This window comes from Pan paniscus, chromosome 1 (assembly GCF_029289425.2).
Source record: "Pan paniscus chromosome 1, NHGRI_mPanPan1-v2.0_pri, whole genome shotgun sequence".
Taxonomy (NCBI): Eukaryota; Metazoa; Chordata; class Mammalia; order Primates; family Hominidae; genus Pan; species Pan paniscus.
The window spans coordinates 157,381,418-157,395,555 of NC_073249.2; positions in this window are offsets into that span (position 1 = coordinate 157,381,418).

Below are 14,138 nucleotides of genomic sequence, written 5' to 3' on the forward strand. Positions count from 1 at the left end.
CACCTAGATCATTTACTAATATTTGACACACCTGTAAGGCCAGTTTGCTGAAAAAACTGCTGACTGAGACTCAGCCCAATTTCAAGGCCAATAGTGTTTGACACACACTAGACATTCAATAAATATATATGGAATGTATGAACAGAAGTAGTCTATGAATAACCTGTATTTGTTCTTGCTTCTTGAGATAGTATAAACCACAACTATTGAAACTTTGATATTATTATAAAAATTCCTTGCATAAAAAATTTCATGAAAATTTGATATGTTGAAGTACATCATCATATTTTCCACCATACTCTCTGATTTTAGGTCCCCAGATACCTCTAGCATTACTTACCCTAGATACCTGGGGAAAAGTCCAACTAAGCTGAAACAAAGTACATTTGTGTGACACTGCTCAGCGTCCCATCAATAAATGTCCTTTGACACCAAGCCAACAAACTCTCAAGATGTGCTCACGTGTGCTCAATCCCTCTGACCTTTGGATAAATGTCTACTTACCCACTTTGAGAATGACCTTTTATTTCCCACTTTGATAGGGGGTTTTAAGCCTGCTGTTCCATAGCCCACATCTTTACTATTTGCAATGTCCCTTTGGGCTGCTAGATTCCTGTAGAGATGGAAAATTCCTTTTAAGCAGCTGTATCCTACACTCCCTTAACCCAGATACAGGTGTTGGTTGCATAAGATCTTTGTTAAGTTCAAACCACCAAAGTCTCTCAGGACCTCTCAAACTCTCAAAACATTCCCTCCATTAAGGGAAATTTTGTTAACCCTCAACTCCTTGCTTCCTATCACTCCACATTAATATTACAGTTTGGTAAGATTTTGCTTATGTAGCAGCATCTCTATACTTGCACGTTAGTTCATATTTTCTTCTCCTTTGATATGGTTGGTTGTCATAAGGAATGTTTAACAAACAGTAAACTGAGGCACAAAGAAGCTAGTAACTAGCCCATGCATAATATTGAGTACATGGAGTACATGGGAGGTTGTTTCCCCCAACTTTATCATGCTGGCTATGTGCGTGGTCCCATAGGTCCTATGTATATGTGGAGCAGAAAGGTAGGAGTTGAGAGTTCACACAATGGCAAAAAGCATTATGGCTGTGTATAGCAGTTTTGTGGTTTACATCATTATGTGTGTGTGCGTGCAGATTATCTCTAATCAGACAATAAAGTGGTTGTTTATAACCAAGGAATCTAAAGAATATTCTTCAATATTGTCAATTTTGGTGAACATGGTAGGTCATTCATTAAGAATGTAGCCTGCTATTTTAATGAGAAAATATAGAGTGTTGATTAATAGTTTAAAAAAGCACATTCTTGTTGCTTGTCCCTTTTTGGGAGTCAAATTATAATAGGCATTTATCATTAAGTGAAATAAGTAAACCATGGAATGAGTTGAATCCTAATCCATTAACAAATTATTCACTTTCTCCAGGTAAAGACAGAGATCTAAACAAATTCAGTATCACGAGATCAGTGTGTCCCAAAATTTTTTTAAAAATCATGGGTATTACTTACTGCATATTATTTTTACTCCTAAGGAATATCTTTGGGACTATGACATAATATTAAATAGTTTGTGATTTTTTTAAATTAATAAACTTTAATTTTAAAGTTTTGGGGTCTCAGCAAAATTTACAATAAGGTACAGAGAGTTTCCATGTACTCCCTGGCCCCTGACATAATCTCTCCCACTATTGACAACCCACACTACAGTGATGTATTAGCTACAATCAATATACCTATATTGACACACCATTATCACCCAAAGTCCATTGTTTATATTAAGTTTCACTTTTGGAGTTGCATATTCAATAGGTGTTGACAAATGCATAGTGATGTGGATCTGCCATTCACAGAATAGTTTCATTGCCCTAAAAATCTTCTGTGCTCTACTTATTTATCTTTCTCCCCCTCCTAACCCTCTTGGTGTAACTCATTTTTTACTGTCTCCATAGTTTGGCTTTTTCCAGAATGTCATATGACTGAAAGAGAAAGTATGTAATTTTTTTCAGATTGGGTTCTTTAACTTAGTAATACAATTAAGTTTCCTCCCTTTCTTTTCATGGCTTGCTAGTTCATTTATTTTGTGGCTAAATAATATTGCATCATCTGGATATACCACCGTTTATCCATTAACCTACTGGAGGAAATCTCGTTTGCTTCCAAATTTTGGCAATTATAAATAAAGCTGCTATAAACATCCATGTACAGGTGTTTGTGTGGACATAACCTTTCAATTCATTTAGGTAAGTATTAAGGAGCATGATTGCTGGACCATATGAGAAAAGCATGCTTAGTTTTTTAAGATATGGTCAAATTGTCTTCCAAAGTGGCTGTACCATTTTGCATTCCCACCAGAAATAAATGTGAGTTCCTATTGTTCCTTGCCAAATTCCTTGGCAGCATTTGATATTGCCTGTGTTTTGTATTTAGGTCATTTTATTTTATTTTATTTTTATGTATTTTTTATTTTTTGAGACGGAGTCTCACTCTGTCACCAGGCTAGAGTGCAGTGGCACAATCTCAGCTCACTGCAACCTCTACCTCCTGGGTTCAAGTGATTCTCCTGCTTCAGCCTCCGAAGTAGCTGGGACTACAGGCACGCCACCACCCCCAGCTAATTTTTGTATTTTTAGTAGAGATGGGGTTTCACCATGTTGGCCAGGATGGTCTCGATCTCTTGACCTCATGCTCCACCCACCTCGGCCTCTCAAATTTAGGTCATTTTAATAGGCAAGTAGTGGTAGCTCATTGTTATTTTTAATTTGCAACTTGTAAATGATATATGATGTTGAACATTTTTTCATATGCATACTTTCCATCTGTATATCTACTTTCGTGAGGTGTCTGTTCAAGTCTTTTACTCATTTTTTTAAAAACAAGTTGTTGGTTTGTCTGTTGAGTTCTTAAGCACTTTTTGTGTATTTTGGATAACAGTCTTTTATTAGATATGTCTTTGGAAATATTTTCTCCCATTCTGTGGCTTGTCTTCTAATCTTTCGATGTTGTCTTTCACAGTGTAGAAGTTTTAGTTTTAAGAAAATCCATTTTATCATTTGCTTATTTCATGGAATGGCCTTTTATGTTATACCTAAAATATCATCACCATACCTAAGGTCATCTAGATTTATTCTTGCATTATCCTTCTAAAAGTTTTATAGTTTTATAATTTACCTTTAGGTCTATGATCTATTGTTAAGTTAATGTTTACAAAGGATGAAAGATCTGTGTTGAGGCCCTTTTTGTGTGTGCCTATGGATGTCTCTTTGTTCTAATACCATGTGTTGAAATGGTCCCTTTGTTGAGTACGTATCTTTGCTCCATTGTATTGCCATTGTCTTTGCTCCTTTGCCAAAGATCAGTTGACTACATTTATGTGAGTCTATTCCTGGGCTCTCTATTCTGTTCCATAGATCTATTTGTCTGTTCTTTCACCAATACCATACAGTCTTGACTAGTATTGTTTTATAGTAAAATCTTGAAGTTAGGTAGTGCCAATCCTGTGACTTCTTCTCTTTCGGTATTATTTGATTATTCTGGGTAGTTGGCCTTCCTAAATAAAATTTTAGAATGAATTTGCTGATATCCTCAAACTAATTTGCTCAGATTTTGCTTGAAATTGCCACTCCTGCCTTTTCTTTGATTAGTGATTAGATATACATGGTATATCTTTCTCCATCAATTTTATTCATATATTTTTATATATTACATGAAGTAAGTTTTTTGTAAACAATATGTATTTGGATCTTGCCTTGATCTACTTTGACCATCTCTGTCTTTTAATTGGTGTATTTAGACCTTTGACCCTTAAAGTGGTTGTTAATATAGGTGAATTGATATCTACCATATTTGTTACTGTTTTCTACTTGTTGCCCTTATTTTCGGTTCCTATTTTGTCTTCCATGCTTTTTCTGCCTCTGGGGTTTTCACTGATTCCATTTTCTTTCTTTTCTTAGCATATCAATTATATATTTCTTTTTAAAATTTTTAGTGGTTGCTCTAGGGTTTACAATATACATTTACAACTAATCCAACTCCACTCTCAAACAACACTGTATTACTTCATGAGTAGTGCAAGTACCTTATCAAAACAAAGTATTACTAATTCCTTCTTCTATCTCTCATATTATTGCTGTCACTCATCATTCATTTCACTTATATATAAGTGTATACATAAGTGTATATATGTATATGTATATATGTAAGACATACAAATATTTAAATATGTATAAATTACATATAAATATATATAAAATATATAATCAAATATGTTGCTACTATTATTATTTTAAACACTGTCATGTGTTAGGTCAATTAAGAATAAAAAATGGAAAATATTTTACTTTCATTTATTCCTTCTTTGATGTTCTTCCTTTTTAAATGTAAATCTGAGTTTCTGACCTCTACTATTTTCCTTCTTTCTGAAGAAATTTTTTTTAACATTTTTTGCAATGCAGGCAACAATGCCCTTGGCTTTTGTTTGTCTGAGAAAGTTTTATTTTTCCTTCACTTTTGAAAGGTAATTTTGCAGGGTAACAGAGTTCTATACTTTTTGTTTTGTTTTCTCTCAACACTTCAAATATTTCACTCTATTAATTTCTTGCTTGTATTTAATTCTTGTATTTGCTCCTCTATAGGTAAGGTGTGGTTTTCCTCTGGCTCTTTTCAAGAGTTTGTCTTTGTCTTTGATTCTCTGAAATTTAAATATAATATGTACTTTTTGGTGCAGTTTTTTTAAAACATATCTTCTGCTTGGTCTTCGCGGAGCTCCTTGAATTTGTGGTTTGGTGTTTGACATTAATTTGGGGGAAAGTCTCAGGCATTCTTGCTTCAAAGAGTGCTTCTGTTCCTTTCTGTCTTTCTTCTCCTTTGGCATTCGCATTACACATTAGCATTACCTTTTGTAGTTGTCCCACAGTTCTTGAATATTCTGTTCTTCTTTTTTCTAGTTTTTTTTTTTTTCTCTTCACTTTTCAGTTTCAGGAGTTTCTATTGTAATACACTCAAGCTCAAAGATTCTTTCCTCAGATATGTCCGGTCTACTAGTAAGTCCAGCAAAGGCATTTTTCATTTCTGTTAGTGTTTTTGATCTCTAGCATTTTTTTAGATTCTTTCTTATAATTTTCACCTCTGTTTACACTGCCAATTTGTTCTTGCATGTTGTCTACTTTTTTCCATTAAATTCTTTAACATATTCATCACAGATTTTTAAAAATTTCTGATCCGACAATTCTAACATTCTTGCTGTATCTGACTCTGGTTCTGATGCATGTTCCATCTCTTCCCTTTTTAGTATGCCTGTAATTTTTTGTTGGAAGTTGTGCATGATGTTCTGGTAAAAGGAATTGTGATGAATGAGACTTTGATAATAGTGTTAAGGTGTGAAGGAAAGGGATGCATACTGTGGTCCTATGATTAGGTTTCAGTCTTTTGGTGAGCCTGTGCTCATAAACTATGAACTTCTCAAGTGCTTCTCAGTGTTTCTCCCCTCTTAGGTAGGACAGGATGGCTAGAGGGCCTAGAACTGGCTATTTTCTTCTCCCACCTGGAAGCCTAGCGGGAACTTGAGTTGGGCATTTTCTTTTCCCTAGGTAGGTCAGACTCTGATAAAAACCCCAGCAGATTAGGTTCTGGTAAAATAGCTTCTCCTGAGAGCAGGCCTTGTGAAGAATAGACTGTTCTGGTGTATTTTAAAATGGCTCCTTTTTGTGAAGGACCTCTTCAAGGAGAACTACAAACCACTGCTCAACAAAATGAAAGAGGATAAAAACAAATGGAAGAACATTCCATGCTTATGGATAGGAAGAATCAATATCGTGAAAATGGCCATAGTGCCCAAGGTAATTTATAGATTCAATGCCATCGCCATCAAACTACCAAAGACTTTCTTCACAGAATTGGAAAAAACTACTTTAAATTTCATATGGAACCAAAAAAGATCCCGTATTGCCAAGTCAATCCTAAGCCAAAAGAACAAAGCTGGAGGCATCATGCTACCTGACTTCAAACTATACTACAAGGCTACAGTAACCAAAACAGCATGGTACTGGTACCAAAACAGAGATACAGAACAATGGAACAGAACAGAGCCTTCAGAAATAATACCACACATCTACAACTATCTGATCTTTGACAAACCTGACAAAAACAAGAAATGGGGAAAGGATTCCCTATTTAATAAATGGTGCTGGGAAAACTGGCTAGCCATATGTAGAAAGCTGAAACTGGATCCCTTCCTTACACCTTATACTAAAATTAATTCACGATGGATTAAAGACTTAAACGTTAGACCTAAAACCATAAAAACCCTAGAAGAAAACCTAGGCATTACCATTCAGGACATAGGCATGGGCAAGGACTTCAGGTCTAAAACACCAAAAGCAATGGCAACAAAAGCCAGAATTGACAAATGGGATCTAATTAAACTAAAGAGCTTCTGCACAGCAAAAGAAACTAACATCAGAGTGAACAGACAACCTACGAAATGGGAGAAAATTTTTGCAATCTACTCATCTGACAAAAGGCTAATATCCAGAATCTACAAAGAACTCAAACAAATTTAAAAGAAAAAATCAAACAACCCCATCAAAAAGTGGGCAAAGGATATGAACAGACAATTCTCAAAGGAAGACATTTATGCAGCCAAAAGACACATGAAAAAATGCTCATCATCACTGGCCATCAGAGAAATGCAAATCAAAACCACAATGAGATACCATCTCACACCAGTTAGAATGGCAATCATTAAAAAGTCAGGAAACAACAGGTGCTGGAGAGGATGTGGAGAAATAGGAACACTTTTACACTGTTGGTGGGACTGTAAACTAGTTCAACCATTGTGGAAGACAGTGTGGCGATTCCTCAGGGATCTGGAACTAGAAATACCATTTGAACCAGCCATCCCATTACTGAGTATATACCCAAAGGATTACAAATCATGTTGCTATAAAGACACATGCACACGTATGTTTATTGCAGCACTACTCACAATAGCAAAGACTCGGAACCAACCCAAAAGTCCAGCAATGATAGACTGGATTAAGAAAATGTGGCACATATACACCATGGAATACTATGCAGCCATAAAAAATGATGAGTTCATGTCCTTTGTAGGGACATGGATGAAGCTGGAAACCATCATTCTCAGCAAACTATCGCAAGAACAAAAAACTAAACACTGCATGTTCTCACTCATAGGTGGGAATTGAACAATGAGAACACTTGGACACAGGAAGGGGAACATCACACACCAGGGCCTGCTGTGGGGTGGTGGGAGGGGGGAGGGATAGCATTAGGAGATATACCTAATGTAAATGACCAGTTAATGGGTGCAGCACACCAACATGGCCCATGTATACATATATAACAAACCTGTATGTTGTGCACATGTACCCTAGAACTTAAAGTATAATAAATAAATAAATAAATAAATATATATATATATAAAACAAAAAAAAACCCAAAAAACAATAAAATGGCTCCTTTTCTCCTCTCCCTGACAGAAGCAGGGAGGGGATTTTTTTTCCCCTGACATTCATTGTGAGGACCTGGTAGGTCTCCTGGAGGGAAAACTCACTAAAGCATGAAGGCTGTCCTATGATTACGTCTACCTGAAATTTTTAACTCTCATACTTGTCCATATCAAGCCTCCAGCGAGTGGTCAATTATAGTTTAGTTTTCCTACTTCTGCAGTAGTTCATGTGGAGGTTCCTACCAGTGAGTTTCTGCTCCAGTGAAGTGTGATTCTCTGTATCTGCCTGTCTGTCTCTCTAATTTTGGGAGTAGCAGTGTTTGAATTGAGTGACCTGAAATCCCTGATAGATGTAAGAAGAGTTGTTGATTTCTCAGTTTGTTTAGCTTTTCACTTGTTAGGGTAGAGTGGTGACTTCTAAGCTCTTTATATGCCTGACTGGAAACCAGGAATCTGTGGTTCGTGATTTTTCCTAAATAGTAAATTATTTTTCCCCATCTAGAGAAAATTTATTTTCTTTCTAGTTTGAAGAAAATAAGGCCATTATTCATAATGTAATGGGACCATTAGCATAATATTTCAAACTTCATTGATTCTTTTTCAAGTACCAAAATCATGCTGTTTGTTGATTTGATTCAAGAAAAGGCCAGAACATGTGTCCATAGGATTGTATATCACTCTTGCCAATAAAAAATAGAGACCAAGGTTAGATTGTTTACTGATGAGCATAAGCAAAGCAATGTACCTAGTGTTACCTGTATGTGATAGACATCTGTATAGGCTGATGAATTCTTTTTATATTTAAAGCACCCTTGAGACAATCTTTGGTCAATCAAAGTCACTTTCCAGGCCCTGGGAAAATGTCAGGAAAATAATAACATGTATTTCTTGGTACTTACCAGGTCCTTGTAACAAAATTTGCCTTTGGTAGATGCCTTAGTAGGCTTTCAATAAGTAATTATGGATTTAAAAGAATAGAAAAGTTCAGAAAATAGTTTAGCACGCACATTAGAATCATCCATGAAGCTTTTAAAACTACAGATACTGGGCTCTACCCATTAAGTTTTCTGATTATGTAGACCTGAAGTAATACTTAGATTTATGGATTTTAAGAAATTTGAGCAAATAATACTGAAGCATATGAACTGGGCCAACTTGATAGGGTAAAATATACACATCACCTATTTGGCAGGTCCTCATGAACTATTTCCTGTCTTACTCAGTATTGATGTAGACTAGATGAAGATGGAACCACAAATGAGATATCTCATTGATATTGTGACACCATAGCATAAGTAGGGGCTATGAAGTCATTTTTACATCGATTTGAATTCTGGGTTGCCTATATAATTCAGCCAGCTTCCTTCTTCATAAAGAGGAGATACAACTGCCCATGGAGTTCACATAATGATTAAATAATCATGTAATAAAACTGACCCAATAGCTGGTGAAGAGTTGGTGTTGAGTAAACAGCTCTCTCATATTACACCACATCTCTCCCTATTCCACACTTGCAATACAACATGTGATTGAATATGCTGAGAATGATGGAGCCCACCACAGAGATATGCCAATTCTACTGATCAAATCAATAGCGACAGACTTGCTGAGGTTTCCAAAGAGAAATTCGTTAGATTTTTTAAATTAAAATGGCTGGTTACCCAATTATTATTGATAGATTATTACTAAGAAAAAAGGTGCTTTGTTTTTAGAATTTTTGTTTGGCAGCATTTATTATTTTACTGCACACACAAAAATGCATGTGTGTGCAGGTGTGTGTATAAAGGTGGAATGATCTTATGCAGAGAAATGTCTTCTGACTTTTCTTTTCAATCTAAGTAGTGTATGTCCTGATACACCCTGTATTTTCTTTCATCCATGTTCTTTTATTTTCCAAACTTTATTCTATCTTGAACCAGGTTGTGATGCTTTGCTAAATTTTTCCTGTGAGAAAATGATTTTGAGGTTGTCAATCCATCAGCCATGATGACTGGGAAATATTTGAAAGAAGATACAAAGTGTACTTATCTGGAAGCTGAAAATATAAAGCAGTGTTTTCTACTTGTCACTATAAGAATGCATGACAAATTCATTGTTATCCCAACTTCACAGTTGTCAGCTATTCTACATACAGTGGTCACACAGACACTGTGGTTGTCACTAACAGCAGAATCTATATATTGTTACAAAACCGCCAAATATCACGGCACTACCAAAAAGGGAAATGACAATTACACCCAGTAAGACAAAATATATCAAAAGGTTCATGATGTATTCACCATGTAGTTGGACAACTTTGGCAATGAGGTTAATATGCTCTTTTGATATGCATTGGGGTATGGAGGGGTATGTTTCTTTCCATTTTCATTCTATCTTCTAGCCAGCTTTCCTATATATGTGTACAGCTGGCTGTAGAAAAGATAATATGAAAGAGCATTTATCAGTTATCAAAATGGAGAACAGGAAAAATAAATTATCCAAGGAGACTAGCTTGTACCAGGCACTGTGAAAACTGCTGAGGATATAGAGTTAGATATGTTAAGAGTCTTTACTTTTAAGATGCTCACAATCTATAGAAATACAAAATGAAAGCTCTAATATAAGTGTGGCTTGTACAGAATGGAGCTGCATGTGGCATGCTGTGGTAATATAGAGACATGCAGGAGTTAGGGGATGCTTATCTGACAAGATGAGAACTGTTGGTATATAAGCCAGAAGAAGATTGGTGGCACAAGGCATTTTAGGAAGAGGAAGTAACCAACTCAAAGCCACTGAGGCAAGAATGAGCGTGGGGCTTCAAGGAACTTGTGGTTCAATGTCAGAGTTTTGAGTCAGGGTAGTTACAGCAAAAGGTGATGCAGATAGGGCAGGCAGGATCAGGTCAGAAAGATTTTCTAAGCCACATAGAAGACCCTAAGTTTTATCCTGAAAATAATATGATACCAGTATAAAAGCAAAGAACATAGTTACAGAAAAGTGTTGTAGCAGCGTGGAAAATAGGATGAGAATAATATTAGAATTATATCCCTTTGGTTAAATGCCATGATACTGTTACTCAGGTTTTACTCCCTTAGATGATTCTTATGAATGTTGCAAGAGGAGGATGTTAAATTACACAGGAGCAGATCACCACTATTTCTGTAACCATGGACAAATGATACATCTCTCAAAAGCAAGTGAGATTCATGTCTGCCTCCAGGGACACTTCTCATTAGATAAGGGCAGTGCTATAATGGCACTCATGCGATAGAAAACCATGCTGCGCATGAAGACTTGTGGTGGAAAGGCATTTTCGACAGTTAGAAAACAGAATGCACCTTCCACTGTTTGATCCAGGAATGCAGTCACAGGTGCTGCCAAAGAAGAAAAGCCTCCTGGCACTCTGTGGGTAAGGTCTCTGATTATTGCTTCTTGCTTACTTCAAAGATGGCCATCATTATCTGAAGCTCACATATCAGGATTGAACTCAGACCAAATCAAGAAATAAACTAGCCCATTAAATTTTAGAAAGTTGTATTGAATATGTTCAAAGCTTTGGGTTTCAGAAGTCCCTGAAAATGCTGAAATGTGGCATGAAGACATTTGGAAACTACTAATACGATCCCAACCCTTTTACTTCATTAATTGTCTTAATTCTTACAGAAAAGGAGAATGGACTTGTTCTAAATAGTTCCAAAAGACTTACCTAGAGAACATGAAAGGAAATTATAGGGAAGTAACTTTTGTTTTAAAATAATAAAAATATTTTTAAAACTTAAAGCTTTCCAATTTTATAAAGCAGTAAATTTTCTGTGGTTGGCAGTGTTTAGATTAGATGTATGTTTGTCTGAGTATTGGCTCCAGGCAGTGGGGAAAGTTTTTTTATATTTTTCCAATTTTTAAACAATTTTTGTTCTATTGAAGCAAAGTGAACATACCCATGTAATTGACATGTAGTTCTAGCAATAAATATTGCGCATGAAGATGTAAAAGTGAGAAAAAGAAACTATAAAACCAATAACAACTTTTCTAAAAGGTTAATGGATTTGATGAAAAGTCTGTCTTTACCCTGAGACTATTTTTTGCCTCTATTTAGGTGTTCAAATCCCCTTTTTATTGGAAAATAATATTTGTAGATTTTAGGTTTTATTGGTTGCTGTTTCTATTGTCATTAACTTAACAAAATGGATGAGTTATCGAAACAACATTTGTTTCCCTGGACATTTCCTGAAATGCATGTCTTTCTTCAACCATGAAATCCCAAAATGTAGAAAACTATTTATGAGAGATAACTGAAAGGGTATTGATTCACTGGATAGTAAGGAATGGACAAATTTAAAGTTTGTTTCCAACCCGGAAATAAAACCAAATAAATAAAATTTTATTCCAAGCTTTAAAATTTTTCTCTTTATCGTCTCTATTTAAAAGAAAATATTTTTCTACCTGTTTATCTTTCTAGGTGAGAGTAGATCTAAAGTATGTATTTATATTTATTTTTATTTAGCAAATGCATTTTCTCCTTTTTACAAATTTTAGCCTGTGTAACTCAAGAGATTCTATCTTTAATGTGAAGTAGTTTATGACTGCATGTTTAAAAAAAGAACTGCAAACAAATTAAATTAGGACGTTTGCAGCTATTGCTTGAATAAACTATACATCTGAATTTAACACAGCAAATATAATAGTTTGTGAGAAAATAAAGATGCCTGTATTTTGTTTCTAAGTGAAAAGCCTATAAAAATTTATAGAGGATATTATGTATTTTAAAGTGACTATTATCTAAAAAATTAATATTTTCTGCTTTGCCATAATTGTAATTTGTCAGGAAATTTTACAATACAAGATAGAATTATTGCAAATTGATTACTACTCCTGGAAAAGCAACTCAAAACCACACTACTGATGATAAATTAGCTGCATTATTTTTGCTTACAGAAAGATGGGCATTTACAGAATGATGGTTGAGCAGAACTGACTGTTTGCCCAATCAAAAACTCTGTCTGTCATGCTTTATCTTGCAGTCTTGAATAATGTCCTCATTTTTCAAAACTTTGTTATTACGTGCCTGCTCAAGTCCAGAAATACAATTGTGTCCTCTTTGCCAGTTTGCTACAGATAAAAAGGAAAAATCTACCAATCTAAGTCTAGATAACAGATACATAACTTATGAATCTATTATTTCTCCTGATGGTAAAATAGATCAGAAAGAGGCATCCAGGAAAGGAGGATATTGGACATATGGTAAGTGCTTTAAACAGATAAGCCACAATTTTGTATCATGTGCAACTAAAGCCTCAGAAATATTTTTCAAAGACTCTGTCTAAAGTCATTGAAAAATAAAAGAAAAATGAAAGAAGAATGTTAGTAATTAATAAATGTTTATTGAACATAGCCTGTGCAAAATTCTGAGAATACAAGGAAGAATACACCAGAAACAACTGCGAAATGAACTCATGTGCTGTTACAATTATGAAAACTTCCCCTGTAGCTCTAGTGACATGCAGTCTTTGAAATTACTCCTGGCCTGCCCATATAACACACTTCTTAACTTTCTAAGTGATCAAAGAGAATTTAAATTGAAATGACATATATTATTTATAATTATTAAATCATCCAAAATTAAATATAAAATTGCTCGCTGCTGGAGAGCTTGTAATAAAAATGCAGCAATTATACATTTTACGTGGTGTTATAGATTGGTACAATCCTTTTGAAAGGTTATCCAAAAAAAGCCTTTAATGAACAATACGTTGTTCATATTTTTTTAAACACTAAAGGATTTCTTGCTCCTGGGAATTCATTTGGAAAAAAATAAATTCCTCAGGGAAAAAAAAAACACATAAATTACTATGCCCACTGCAAAAAATTTTAAAAATAAGATTATTGTAAATGCAATAAATAGGAAGACATTAAGAAAGTTATAGAACACCAGTTCAGTGGAATATAACATAATCATAAATATTTTGTTATAAAATAATTTGGCAAATTTCTGGAGATATTTATTGTAGGGACCTCTTCTGGCAATGGTGGGACAGTTTGTAGCAGACTAACACTTTTACTATGACTTATGAAAGTCAAGAAAAAAAACCCACAAAAATCTGTAAGATATTAGAGAATTTCTAAGCTACCAGGATATGAGGGGCCAGATCAAACAAAGAAGGAAAATTCACTGAAGTGTTTCCAACTTTCTGCAATTTTTTTCCTCTCAACGCATTTGCCCATTTTCAGTATGGGTCAAGAGGTCAAGAGGCCAAGAGGCCAAAGAACTGGCCAGAGTAGATGCTGGCAGAGAAGCCACTCAAGTTTCAAGACAACCTCTTCAGTATGGAAAGATAAAAATTTGGTTTGCAGTTACCAAAGCAACCTGGGGTTGAAAGAATAAGATCTTGGAGAGTACAAAGGTGCAAGTAAGCCACCTTGACACTGAACACATGTTTAACCACCAAAACATTTACCATTGCAGTTGTAAAGGGCAAGAAGCTAAGAATTATGTAGAAAGTGACTATAAAAAAGAGGAGAGTTTTTAGCAGTCTTCTGATGCTGAGAAAAGAAATGGAGTTTAGGAGCCACCAAGAAGGAGAGCTCTAAAATACAACCCAGGCTGTCAATTGATAATTCTGGAGGGCTTTCCTCTAGGAAGATGGAGAAAAGAGTTTCAGCCAGACTGCAAGCCA